The sequence below is a fragment of the Vanacampus margaritifer genome, chromosome 4 (assembly GCF_051991255.1).
Source record: "Vanacampus margaritifer isolate UIUO_Vmar chromosome 4, RoL_Vmar_1.0, whole genome shotgun sequence".
Lineage (NCBI taxonomy): Eukaryota > Metazoa > Chordata > Actinopteri > Syngnathiformes > Syngnathidae > Vanacampus > Vanacampus margaritifer.
In genome coordinates this window covers 30,753,786-30,768,567 of record NC_135435.1, presented here as the reverse complement: position 1 = coordinate 30,768,567, position 14,782 = coordinate 30,753,786, and the positions used below count along the sequence as shown (strand labels likewise).

Sequence of the window (14,782 nt, the reverse complement as noted above, 5' to 3'; positions counted from 1 at the left end):
TGTCTGCATTTATTGACTCATTTTCTGCTCTCTAAATCACCATACTGTGGAACATCGGTTCACAAATGACCTGTTTTATGAACGATGTGGTCTCTACCTTTTTTTTTTATACATATATATAAAGAAAACTCCACTCGGTTTTGACACTATTTTCCGTTTGAAAAAAATCATTTTACCACAGATTTGGAAAGATAACTTGTGCTTTGTCCTGTGCCTAATCTTCGTAAACATCATTGCATCTCCGTGTGGTGTTTGGTTTTTCAAAATCTATCATCTGGACTAATTGGTGAGAATAATAAATCCAATTTATACAGTATTTGATGAACATAGATGCCACGTTCTAGCTTTGAGGAACGAGGACGCCTAACTTTTGAGCCAGAGAAAATTCTCGATATATTTCTGCCTGGAATCAAGAGAAGATTACGCTACAGAGACAGTAATCACAAAAGTGGCCCTTGTTGTCAACTAAAAAATGACACCACAGCAGGTAAACGTCACGGCTCACCTGTTTTCTGGGTTTGGTCATATGACATTCGCAAACTGAACCCTTGGGTTCTGCGATTTCAGTTACCAGCAAATTGCAAAATCGCTGCCCCCCTGAGATGATTAAAAATGGGTGGATTTTGCTGCTTAACTCAACGCAATATTAATCCGAATGCCATGTTTAGACTAACATTTTTGACATAAATTTCCCTTTCAGTGCCGTGCTCCAGCAAGTTTTATGACAACATACTCTAGCGTGAGAAGTTGTTCGACCTTTGGATTGCCTGATTGAAGTTGCTCAGGTCAAGGCACACTGAGTTGAGCTTTCTTTGGGTTCGACTCGGACATTGATCCATTCTATGGGTTCTGTTACCTTCCAGATGTTGTGTCTTTCCATCTTGTTGAGCACTTGCTTCAGATTGTTCTGAGAATTTGCTTTTAGAGTGAACGCGGAGGGTGAATTCCTCTGAGAACTCGCCTACAGTCTGGAAAACCACTTGTAGACTCAATCAATCAAAGTTTATTTATACACCATCATACATAAAAAGCAATTCAAAGTAATTTACATGGTTTTAAATAAACCCCTTAGACACATATACATGTTAAAAATAAATCAGAGCTAGGTACTTCCGTTAATCGCCAATTCCTGTCGATGGCCTCTGCGAAGCCTCACAAAAATATACGAAATGAGAGGCACCATTTGTACTCACCCCAATCGACAGACGTGTAAACCTGCTTCAGTCGGTGCTCAGTCCGTGTTTCTTTTCTTTTTCTTTTTTTTTTTCTATGGAGAGCTCAGTATTGTTCATTCGATTTGACATGTCATCATTGCTCTCCTTTTTTATATATATATATATATATATATATATATATATATATATATATAAAAATTTGTATGTGGGTGAGTATGTGTAAGTGCGTGTGTATTCATTAGTTCACCTAAAACCTATTAAAAAAAAATCCCATACTAATAATATAATATAATAATAAATTGCCAAATGCAGTAACATCAATGTAAGTTATCACGATGTGGTGGCTCTCGCTAACAGGCAGAATTAAGTAACCAGAATTAGGTTAAAAAAATTCTATATTTCTATAAATTTTGATATTTGGTTTTTATTTGAGGCAGATATTTTTTCCATTAAAATATGATTTATGAGGAGGTTAGACCATTGGTCGATATTCAGAGTTTGTTTATTTTTCCAGTTAACAAGAATAGTTTTTTTTTGCGATAGTAAGGGCTACAAGTGTAGATTGAAATTGTTTATGTGGTAAGTCAGTTGTTGTTAGGTCACCTAGCAAACACAAGTTTGGACATAAAGGTATCCTACAGTCCAAAATAGCGTAACGTTTTTCTAAGACTTTAGTCCAGAAATACATAACCGGAGTACATAACCATAAAGCATGAACATAAGTGTCTGTTGTGTTTTGTAAACATTGGAGACAAATGTCGGAGTCTGAGAGTCCCATTTTCTTCATCATATATTGAGTAATGTATGTTCTGTGAATAATTTTATATTGGATAAGTTGTACATTTGTGTGTTTTGTCATTTTAAATGCGTTTTCACAAACTTGAATCCAAAAGTCAGATTCCGGTGCTATAGACAAGTCTGTCTCCCATTTCGAGATGGGTAAAGACATTTTATCAGTATATGAAAGTAACTTATATATTTTTGAAAGTTTTTGTTGTTGTCGGAGAAAGCTTGTTAATATCTTTAGCTAAAACAGGCGGTTGGAGCGTACCCCGAAGTGTTGGAATTTTTTTCTTTATCATATTTTTAACTTGTAGATAATGTAAAAAATTTCCGTTTTCTATATTGTATTTTTGGAGCAAGGATGTATATGATATAAACATATTATCTGAGAAGAGATGGTGGAGATGTGTAATTCCTTTCTGCTCCCACACAGCTAAATGAAACGGTTGGTTGTTAAGTTGAAAGTCGGGGTTATGCCATAGGGGAGGAAGCCCACAGGGCTCCACTTGGGCTTTTGTAATTTCTAGTGCCTTCCACCAGGCAGTCACGGTGGCGGAAATCATTGGGTTTTTAAAACAATTATGTCGCTTAATCGATGTTGTAATAAAGAGTAAATCTCGAAGTCTGAGGTTATTACAATCCTTCTGTTCTAGTTCCAGCCCACAGTTAGTGTCTCTGTTGGGTTGTGCCCATAGAACGATATATTGTAGCCGGTTAGCTATATAGTAGTACATAAAATTTGGTGCCTCTAGACCACCTTTGGATTTACTTTTCTGAAGAGTAGATAGACTAATCTTTGCTTTTTTTTTTATTCCAGTAAAATTTTGTAACGGCTGAGTCCAACAACTGGAACCATTTAGCCGTAGGTTTAAATTGAATCATTGAGAAAAAATAGTTTATTTTGGGTAAAACTTCCATTTTAATGGTGGCTATTCGTCCTATTAGAGAAATAGGAAGATTATTCCAGCGCTCCAAGTCACTATAAATGTTATCCAGAAGTGGAGAAAAGTTTAAATGAATTAAATCAGTTAATTTAGGTGAGATTTTTATGCCTAAGTATTTTAAATTACCTATAGGAAATGAGTAGTGTTGGTCCTGGCTTGCAGGGTTCCATGAATTTTCTGTAATAGGTAGAAGTGTTGATTTTGTCCAGTTAATAGAATAATCTGATAACTGTGAGAATTTAGTTATTAAGTTAAATACTTCTCCTAACGAAGTAGCCGGCTTTTCTAAATAAAGTAAGATATCATCGGCGTATAGATTAATTTTATGTTCTGTTACCCCAGAGTGAATTCCTTGAATCCTTCTTTCCTGGCGTATGGCTAACGCAAGTGGCTCAATAAATATTGCAAATAATAAAGGGGATAGTGGGCATCCCTGTCTTGTGCCTCTCTGTAAAGTGTTTCTTTTCGAGGCGTCGCGTCATTGTGCACTTGCCGAAAGGTGGCCGTCGTCATTGACGATTAACGGAAGTGCCCAGCTCAGAAAATAATGACGCAATAACGTAAGGCCTCGAGGCCACCAATACATTTCAACGGGTGTCAATAATATGCAGATTTTTGCTGTTTGCGGGGGAAGCCCCACCCCCGCGAATAGCAAACATCTGCATATTATTGAAACCCATCGAAATGTATTGGGGTCCACTGCAGTCATTAAAATTAACTAGCAAATACGGAACAATACATGAAAAATCCCTACATTTCATTTTATGCATTTACGTTAAAGATTTTTATGATACAAAACATGTCGCAAGAGATGTTTATAATGAAAGAAATACTGTGTGACAAAACTTGCAGTCTTTCTCTCACTGAACCTTATGTACATTTTTTACATGCTTTTTCAGATGTCCAGACTGTGTAAAGTGTTTCGGGCAATGTGGGCAAGAATGTGGTTTCTCTCCTGTATGGATGTACTTGTGTCTTTTCAGGTTGTTCTGGTCTAAAAATCCTTTGCCGCAATACGGGCACCAGTGTCTTTTCTCCCCGCGATGCCACCTCAGATGTGCGTTTAGTTCCATGCGCCTTACAAACTTCCTTTCGCATAAATGGCAGTGGAAGGGTTTCTCCCCTGTGTGGGTTCGTATGTGGGTCTCCACATCTCGCTTTGTGAAGAACGACTTGTTGCAGATCTGACAGACAAAAGGCTTGATCTTTCCATGGACCATCTGGACATGTTTGTTGAGGCCAAAACCATAGACAAAACCCTTCCCGCACTGCTGGCAAATGTGCATCCTGCCGTTGCGATGCACTCGGGTGTGGCGTTTAAGACCCCTGGCGTCGGGAAAGCTCTTTGCACACATTGTGCATGAGAACGGTCTGTGACCGGTATGCAGACTGACGTGACTCTCCAGCGCTGTATTGCTGCTAAGAACACGACCGCATTCCCTACATTGGTTCTTGAGCAGCTGTTCACCAGCGGCAGTCCGAGGCTGCTGGGACGCTTCCACTTCTTTGGCTTCTACTGCTCGCACTTTAAGGGGACTTTTGTTTCCCGTTTTAGTGCCTTTATGGTGGTTCATCACCTGCTTAGCTTTGTTTGATTTAGTTTGTTTAATTTGGGCTACAGGGTTAGCTCCTGCCGTTTTGGCCAATTTATTTACATTTTCTTGAACGGTACACTTTTGCTTTAATCTAGATTTCAAAGCAGTACTTTCTCCAGTTTTACTTGATCTGGCCGTACTTTTTGCATTCTGTACTGACATATTTTCTTGAACAGTACACTTTTGATTTAAACTAGATTTCTTAGCAGTACTTTCTCCACTCTTCCTGGAACTGGCCCCATTTTTTGCATTCTGTACCATCACATTTTCTCTAACGGTATATTTTTGATTTAATCTTGAATTTTTAGTAGTCGTTTCTCCAATCTTAATTGAACTGGCATCATTTTCAGCCAATTTTGGTGACCGAGCAGCTGAGGGACCACTTTTGCCCACTAATGAATTAGATTCTCTTTTTGAGGTTTTCTCTTTAGAAATATTGAAAGTCTTGAAAGATTCACAGTTCGAATTTTTATTTTTGGGAACATTTTTAACGATCCTGGACTCATTCTGAGGGATGGGAGGTAACTGAGACTTTTTGGAGCTGCTATAATCTTTAGTTAATTTCGTCCCTGGAGGAGTAGGATGTGTCTTTTTATGGGCAGACTGGTCTCGAGGACTATTCAAATGGGTCTCTCTAACACTAGCAATTGTCCCCGGAGAGAGACAGCTCTTAGGCATCGTCGATGCGAATTTCGTCTTTACAGCGGTGGTGGTAGCTTCGGCTGTATATGTCCACAGACACATATTCGCAGCTCTCAACTTCTTAACAATCTCCTGCGCTTCATATGAGTTTGGCTTTGCAGTTATCACAGCAGAGCACGTTGTTTTTGTAACAACGAGTTCAGGTTGGGTCAAACCTGACGTAGGACTCGGATTAGAATCTCCGTATTGTTTAGAGACAACATTACTGGCACACGTGTTTGACATATGTTGACTCAGCGGGGATAATTTTGTCTTTGGCGCACTAGTTGTAACTGCGCTTGAAGTAGACCTTGGACAGATTGTAGATGCCAATGGTTTGCTTGCACCATCTTCAGCGACAACATACTTTTCAGAGTTCGTTGGAACACGTTCAATAGCATCTGCCGTTTTTAGACCGCCAAACTTCAATGCACGTTTTGTTGGCCTTACGTGGGTAACGTTTTTTACAGCGAGTGGGTCAATAATGGACGCGCCGTCTGGGGTGTCTTTCAGAGATAACCTACGCAAGCTTACGACTGGTTTTCGGGGACTAACAGGAACAGGCTCAAACGCAGTCTTACTTTCTGTGATATTTGTACTCGTCAGTTGTTTCCTAAGAGTCAGAGGCGAAAGCTCGGTGTCTTTTAGTAGCTCTGCGGGACTCAAGGAAAGGTTTACACTTGTGGAAAGAGGAAGAAGTTTCGGGGTAGAATCTTGATCAATAGTACCAACATTCTCTAACCTGGGTTTCTTGGGGCTTTCGGGGATGCTTGGCTTGTCTGTGTGGGGCTCTGCCTTTGTTTTTGTTCTTTTACGCGAGTACGTTTTGAGGTGAATTCCAAGACGGGCAATGATGGATTTTTTGTGCGACTTGCTCCTGCCATCAGAACCGGTCCTTTCATCACACGAACTTTGGCCATCCGCAGACACATTTGTCAACATCTACAAAATGAAACGATAGCATTTTATTGAGGTTGTGTATTGCCAAGAAACACAAACAACCAATCGATGTATCATCAATAATGTGTTACTTATAACATTGCATTTGTATTAGCTATTGAAAATATTGTTTTAAGACACTTCTTACCTTTTTAGCCAATTGGATTCCAGGTGCCACTGCCATCTCTGCAAGGATTTGAGTTTTGGGCAATTGTAAATGAGGTTCAAGTAAGTCCTTGGTGATGGCGGTTAACTGAACAGGAGTAGGAAAGCTGCCATTTAGTGAAACTAAATCATGCTCCGGAGTGCACTGGTCAGTTTTAAGTGCTTGGTCAGACACAGCTGAAATCTCAACCATGTCAAACTCCATTGTTGTTTTCTCTGAGACTGGTTCAGACACATTGGAAGGTGTACAAGGAGATGAACCAGTAGCCGCTGCCTCTCCCAGGGTGGAGCAGGCTCGTTCCTTCTCTGATATTGTAGAGACAGTTACAGTTTCCGCAACAGAAGTTTCTTTTGAATCGGGACACAAGCTGGTTGATGGACTCACTTCTGATGGACAGACTGTCGATTTGAATGCCTCGCCGTTGGTCGAAGACAAAGTGCTGTCTGGAGGGACAATTCCAGATTGGCTTTTAAGGCAAAACAGTTGTGAAACCGAAAAGGATCCAGTGGACGAGGCCAGATTTGGAAGCCTTTTTAGTCTTATTACGGGGACTAGTGGAAAAGAGTTTATCGGTACACTCTCAGTTGAGGATGCCGTTCCTTCTTCCTCAGGAGTTACTTCTAAACTTTCACAAATGTTCGTCTGCTGTGGTGGACATTCCAGTTTTGGGGATGACGATGAACTATTGATTGGTAAAGTCTCCGTTGGCAATGCTGTTCCTTGTTCCTCAGGAGTTGCTTCCAATTTTTCACAAATGCTCGTTTGCTGCGGTGGACATTCCAGTTCTAGGGATGACAACGGGCTTTCAATTGATACGTTCTCAGTTAACAACGATGTTGCTTGTTGCCCGGGAGTTATTTCTAAACGTTCACATATGTCCATTTCCTGCGATGGAAATTCCAATGGCGGTGATGACAACGGTAAATTCTCCGTTGACAATGACGTGGCTGGTTCCCCAAGAGATATTTCTACACTTTCACAAAAGTATGTCTTTTGTGATGAACATTCCAGTTGTGGTGATGACAATGGGGATAAAACAAATGGAGTCTGTACAATCGGCAATGTTATTTCCTTTCCATCTGAAGCCACATAAGCACTCGCGTTTGGCCTACGTGATGACATGGTGACGGCTGTTCCAACTGAGTTCCGGTTGCTGGATGCAACTCGTGTCTCAAACAGTTGTGGTTGGCTTTCCACAACATCTGGAGCTCTACGAATGATTATTTTGATTTTTTTGCACAGCAACGGCCCCGACTTTTGTTCTGCTGAACCGATTGCCGTGTCAAGGAGAGCAGCTGTTGTGGTGGTAACATCTTTTTTATTTTGAAAAAGTCCTGACGATGAAAATGACAGAGCTGTACGCTTATTCTGGGCAGTAGCAACTGTTGACATGACAGGTGAGATCTGGTTTTGGGGCAGTGGGGCGATCATACATTGCGGATGAGCAGATGCTGACTTAGAAAAAACGGAGACTATTTTGGGGATAGGGTCAGAGACCATCAATGTCTCTAATGGTTCTGGTAATTTTGCCTGCTTAAGCGATTTGCTTACTGTATCCGTCAATGATAATGTAGATGCAACGTCAGAAGAAGCAACACAGTGTTTTCGTTGGTGCTCTGTCGGAACGCCAATGTAGGACTGATGATAGCTGGATTCGGTTGCATTAGTGACAAAAAGTGTCCTATTTGCTGACACCTCTTCTGCACCTTTATCACTTATGTTGACGGTTGGTGGTGACTGTAAGGGAAATGCTAGAGTAGGCACCGCAGACTTGACCACAATTGGTGAGGTCACAACAGAGCGAGTACACAAGTCTTGGGCTGTTGGCTTTTCCTGTGGGTTGGTACGAATCTTTGACTGATTCATTGCGTCAATGAGTAGCATCGCATCCTGCACCATTGCAAACCTGCTACGTACTCCAAGCGGGTGAGTCAGTGCTTGTTGTAATGGAGTTGTTAGGCTGGCAGTGGAATTTGTCACATGATCATGTGATGCTAATATTTGACCAGCATTGGATGCTCCTTTCGAGTTTTCACTAATTGTAGGAAGTGAGGTCAGATCATTTACTGGCCCTGTTGACTGATTGTGTGCCTCATGCAAATTGTGAACTTCTTCCAAACTGGGGTGAACTGCGGCCACTTGAGTGTTGCGGCTTTGTCTGCGCTCTTCTTTTGAATATTGATGGTCAATCACAGAGCATTTGGTTTCATTTCCTAAAGGGGAGGTTGGTGGTGGATCTAACAAAAGTCAAGGGGAAATAACAAACGAGTCTGAATGGACTGACAACATTTAAAGTCTTTAAACCTTTTTCAAGTATAATTCAAAATGTGTGGTATATTTTCTGTCTGTTAACTTCTCACCTTCAACTGCTGTTAAATGTCCACCTTCAACTGCACACAATTTGTTTCCACCGACTACAGCGGGTTCAGAAACCTTTAAAGTAAAAAGAACGGGCGGAATTAAACAATTTGCCAATGACATAAGTTTTAAAGAAAAAAAAAAGATTCAAAGACTAACAGTTTTGAGGATTTTTTTCTGCAGTTGGCTGTGCCAGTAAAACAAGTTAGGAATTAATTAATTGTATCCTGTGCTTCTACCCTCCATAAATGCCTTTAGTGATTTAACAACAATGACATTGGTTAAGGTATAGACCACAAAAGAGATGTGACATGACGATAGTCCAACTATGATTTGGTCCTATTATAATAACTGCAAAGTATTACTTTTCAAATACTTTGTTCCACACAGTCGCAATTTAAAGGGACAGTAATGTAAAAAAACAAACATTCCCTTAAAAATACTTCTTTTTTTTTTTTTTACTCCACGATGTTCTGACTCAAATTTACGAATGGATTTCTTCAGTAGGCCAGTGAGAAGTGAAATACAGCAATCAGTGTGACTCAGACAATACTGGAAACTTCTAAACAGTTCTGCTTGTCAACAAGACTTCACGGCCCAGTGCCAAAGTACATTTCTAATAGGTTTAGTTATACGAACCTTCTCGGGGTCTCCTGCTGGTTTCCAGAGTCAACACTTTGGCTATGTGTAAGTTTTACGCAAAACAACAATCCGGAACACTTTTCCAGAAGATGGGAGAAAGGCGCCAACTCTGGCAATGTTCAAAATTTAAATCCTGGCTGAAAACAGTTCTACTAAGCTGTGCATATGACAACTGAAAATATTTGATCTGTGCTCGTCACTTATAATTTAATTAATTAATGATTATTTTAATGTTTAGTGAAATGACTTAATTAGCCGTCTTGTAGTTTTAAGTAAATGTAAAGCGCTTTGAATTGTCTTGAGTCCAAATTTTGCTCAACAAATAAACAAACCTGGCCTATTGTAAAGAGGTGCACTGACGGCTTGTGTGGTATACAAAATGAGATCAATCCAACATCTGAACAAATACACACCTCATGGTTTGGAAGTTTTTCAGCATCACCATCATGGTCATTTAGTAGGATGTACACCATTTCCTCTTCATTACTTTGCTTGCCTTGCCAAGCTATGCTTTGCACCACTGGTTGCTCTAGCAGCAAAAGATGGCAAGGAAGAAGGTCTGCAAACATTTGCACAAAGTCAAATTAACATCCTGAAATGAATGTATTATATGCAGCACTGTGCAGCCATCCATCACCAAGAATAGGCCTGCCAGTGCTATAGAATTTTTGGGTATTCAGATATCCTACTAAAAATTGTACTGAATAATCGGGTATATATATATATATATATATATATATATATATAAATATATATATACACACATACATATACACATGCACACACACACACACATATACATACATTTGTTTGGTTAAAGAACAATTATGAATACAGAAGGCAATATACACATTTCCGCTTAATAATGTGCAACCAACTGGTTTTCATTTTTAGATAACTTTTTTTCCCTCCCCCTTAAATCCAAACTAGCAGCACAATATTTTCCTCTCGAGACATAAGTGAGATTTTAATAAATTAGCGTTAGGCTGGCAATGCCGATAACAGCCTAGTTTCGGTGGCAAAACAAAATCAAGTCTTTGTGAAAAGGGACAGAAGTAGGTGAAGCGAGGTGCGTGACTCACGGCAAAATAGCCGATTACCCGAAGCCTACAACACCACGCTAAAATATAACCTATAGACAATTCTTAGTTTACGTAACAAATTATGTCACAAGTCAAAATGGCGGTCTTTATTCGGTAAAGGGAAGCTCTCCGCTCATTGGACTATGGATGGTTGTAAATTAACTTATGAGTATTATTTTGATTTCAAAATGTGATTAACTGTCGTTCGAATACTATAACAATCTGCCTGGTTTGTATGCTAGTCACGGGCAAAAGCGACACAATACGCCATTTGTTTTCGCCGCGTAAAGGAAGCGTTGCATTACGGAAATGCGTTGCATTACGGAAATATCAGAAATGCCAGTATGTTGGGAATTGTCCATTCACGACCAACATACTGTAATCACGGTAAAATAGCCTGCAGGAGAGTTGCCGGTCACGGCAAAATAATCACTCCCATCTTGTAATGAGGAAATAGATAGTTTTTAGTTCCCGAATTTCTTTCTACAACGAATCCGTTATTCATTTTAATCTATGTTGAAATGTTTTCAAGCACTGTGTACAGAGCGTGTGATGACGGAAGAGGAGAGGGGAAAACATTCTTGGCTGTGTTACTCGAAACTACGGCTGTTGTATTTCGCGAAACGGGAGGACGGGAAACCGACAAGTAATATAACGTCACGGCGCTTTATCAAACGAGCCCACGAGGTTACACGTTGGTGTGGAGTTGACGTACGACGATGGTCGAACAAAATGCGTGTTCACATAATACCAAGATTCCCCGATAGCATTTTGAGACGAACAAAGACATTCAAAGTGACTCACCGCATTGTACGGCTGTATCCTGGACATTCGGACGGCCACTTTCGCTGGACTCGCTGTTCACAAAGGATTTCGCCTGAGCTATTTGTCTGCATGTTGTTTTCAGGGCCTCGTTCTCCGTCTTCACCATTGATAATTCTGCCTTTAGTTCGTCAACCAGCGTTTCAAAAAGTTTGGTCGTTTCCGCGACCGTATTTTTCACTAGACCGTCCATAAAACAGGCATATTTCGTTTGAAAATCGTCCGTTGACATGGTTATATGTTATCTTATAGCTGAAGTTACGAGAATCGAGTCCACTTGGAACAGTTAGCTTTGTCGAAATATAGCTTCAAAATGGATGACAGTTACGTCATCGCAAGGCGCCAACCTGCTACGTCACATATGCGCTTTTGTTTATTGACCGATAGATGGCGCATTACCTAATAAGCTGAAATGGGGTCATCTGCGTTCATGAACCTCATCTGTTGCATTTAAAACCCTAGATACATTTTAAAACATAGATTTTTTTTTTTTGGGGGGGGGGGGGGCAGTATTTGTACTTCATCAAATTCTTCTTCTTCTTTCAAAAGATGAGTCATTTGTGTTCTTCCAGATCACATAAGTTCTCATATTCATGTACTTTGAGCACCAAGAACATCAAGTATGCGTGGCGGCTGTGGCTCAGGGTGTAGAGACGGTCTTTGAGTAACCAGAAGGTCGGCTGTTTGGTCCGCGCTCTCCCCAAGTCATGTGTCGTTGTGTCCTTGGGCAAGGCACTCACTGATATATGGAAGGTGCGAATGTTTGGTTGTGCTAGGAGGGGCCGTAGGCGCACACTGGCAGCCACGCGTCCGTCAGCGGCTGTGGCTACTTAAGTAGCTCACTGCCACCACAGTGTGAATGTGTGAGTGCATGAATAATGTATCCATTCCATTGTCAAGTGTCTTTGAGTGTCTAGAAAAGCGCTATAATTCCGATGCATTATTATTATTTTGTTACTGCATCTTAAATTTCATGCATGCAACTATTCCCTCCACTACTTTAATTTAAAAGCTTCTTACTGGATAACGCGCACGCACGCATGCACCCACGTGCATTGGTCACCACTTCTCCATCCAAAGGAATTGGATGGCTTTTGTGCTTGTTTTAGTATTATAATCTTGCATATAGCATATGTGAAATAAAGAAAAGATGTGTGTGGTTAATGTAGGTTTTCCCCCTGTACAAATGAAACAAGAAAATCACAATTAGGCCATGATGAAAGACTTACAAAATGACGTGTTATTATATAGCATGTTTTATAGTAGAACTTCTGTTTACAAACAATTTGTTCTTTGAGCCTTTTAAAAAAAAAAAAAAAAAAGAAAAACTACCTCGATTACACACTATTTTCAGTTTACGAACACGTCTTGGTATGACCATGGTGCTTTTTGTCATGCTGCATCAACATCTTTTGCTTCGTGTTGGAAAGTTATTGTAGAACGCTCAAGTCAAGTCAGCCCAGTGAGGGTTTGAGGCCCCGATGGACCAACGGATAGATCAACTGTAAGTGGTAAATTGATGACACTTTTAAGAGCTTACACTTGTGCCCAATGTTCACTACTGGGAGAAACTGTATTTGTGCAATACTAGCAGATAGGGCGATTAAATGGTCTTCCACTAGATGGCAGAAGGTACACAATCGGACCTTTTTAGACGGTATTTTTTCAATGCCACTACTGTAGCAGCATCACAAGCTTTCTTTCTGTTCCAGTCCCAATATGATTTGTTGTGTAGGCTGCAGCACAGCGATCATTCTAGACAGGAGATAAAACGTATTAAGAAATTAAAAAGACACAGTGATTTTAAACCTAACGCAAGAAAGAAAGAGCGGGAGACAGACACAAATCAGTATGAACATTCTTACATTTTTTTTGTAAATGTTTTAATAACAATTCATATCTCAAGACATAGTCTTTGCATTCTTATCAGATACTGTCGTAATGACATAATGTCACACTCGCATTAGGATGATGATGAAGATGGTGGTGGTGAACAGTGTAAAAATAATATTAATAAGGCATGTCACACTGACAACAAAAGCTGGAAATGTTGTCATTATTCCAAATATTTTGTCTCCTGGTCCTTTTTGAAAAACAACACGACAATGATGATCCACCCTGGTGAGAAACCTTTTGCATGCTTAGTTTGCGGTTAAAGGTTCACTCGGAATTGACATTTTAGAACGCAAAATAAAATTAAAAAAAAGTTGTCCTTTTTGAAAAAAAACACACAATGATCCACACTGGAGAGAAACCGTTTGCCTGCTTAGTTTGTGGTAAAACATTTGCTCGGCAGGGCCACTTGGGAGCACATGCAAGAACACACACTGGTGAGAAACCTTTTGCCTGCTCACGTTGTGGGAAAAGATTCTGTGTGAAGGTACTTTTGTGAAAACATACAAGAACACTCACTGGAGAGAAAACGTTGGCCTGCCAAGTGTGTGGTAAAAAAAATTCTACAAAGGCAAATTTTCGCGAGACATACAAGAATGCACGGTGGCGAGAAACCTTCGGTTTACGTCTGATCAGATTTGTGGTCAAACGTTCTCTTTAAGGGGAAACTTAAGAACACACGAAATGACACACACTGGGCAGAAACCATTCCGAAAATATAAAGAAAGACAAGTGATGATGAGCTGCGATTAATGAAGCTTTAAATAGACTGTGACGAAACTACCCTGATTGGGGCGGGGTCAGAGAGTCTGTGGGCGGCCCGGGCTAGTGTGGGAGGGCTGTGGGTGGGTAAAGTTCAAGAGACTTATGAATTTGGTGCTCCTCACCTGTGCATGTGTTGCCAGGGACTTCCACAAAGGGGCAGAGTTTGAGCATTCGTTCAGTGAAGCATTGTACAGATGTTACATGTTGTGCAAAAATAGCTAATTGATGTACAGTGCAAATATTGAAGTAATATTACGACATTCATTTAAAAAATATATATCAATTTATAGATATGGTGGATATAAAAAGTTTCCAAGCATACGTTTACATGAACACAAGTAGGGACCGGCAATAAAATAATCAAAGACATGTATTCTTTGTTCTCTTTGAAAAACGACTAATATTACTGCAACTTATTGAATCACTTAAAGTAGTTGTGAAATTCTTCTCTGTGTGTGTCTACATGACAAGCATTATTCTGCCCCCTGCTGGCCAAGTCGCTCACACCAGAATGAGCTGCAACGAATGAATCATGATGCATTGTGCTATTTAAAAAGGTAATATTAAAGCTTTTTCTACATCATGCATGCCAGTGTTTCCCACAGATTTGAAATCTACGAGCCTGACACAGTTGTTGCAGTTACACTTTGGGCCAGAGGGAGCAGTCGTGAGTAAAAAAAAAAGTGACAAACTGCACAAAGATCTTTTGAATTCTTTACATTCTATTGAGTTATGTCATCACTATATGCCTTTATGAAGTACAACATTGTAAACAAATAAAACCCGCATTTCAACATGAAAGTTAAAGCATAACGTAGGCAGATAAATAAAAATGGATATTCCCTTGAAGGTGATCATTATCTAAAGATTAAACTTCAGATGAAGTACGCACGAGTTGAAGCTAGAAAGGCCATATTGGTTAACTGTCAACTCACAT

General features: G+C 40.0%; 1 long non-coding RNA gene across 1 annotated transcript; it reads right to left on the bottom strand.

The window, feature by feature from the left end:
- Window positions 1-1,373: 1,373 nt before the first annotated feature.
- LOC144050382 (uncharacterized) lies at window positions 1,374-11,479 on the bottom strand. Its single transcript, XR_013293840.1, has 5 exons — window positions 11,170-11,479; window positions 9,697-9,842; window positions 8,644-8,716; window positions 6,266-8,520; window positions 1,374-6,120 (listed from the first exon to the last, which is right to left on the bottom strand). It is a non-coding gene; the product is annotated as an uncharacterized LOC144050382 (long non-coding RNA).
- Window positions 11,480-14,782: the final 3,303 nt, after the last annotated feature.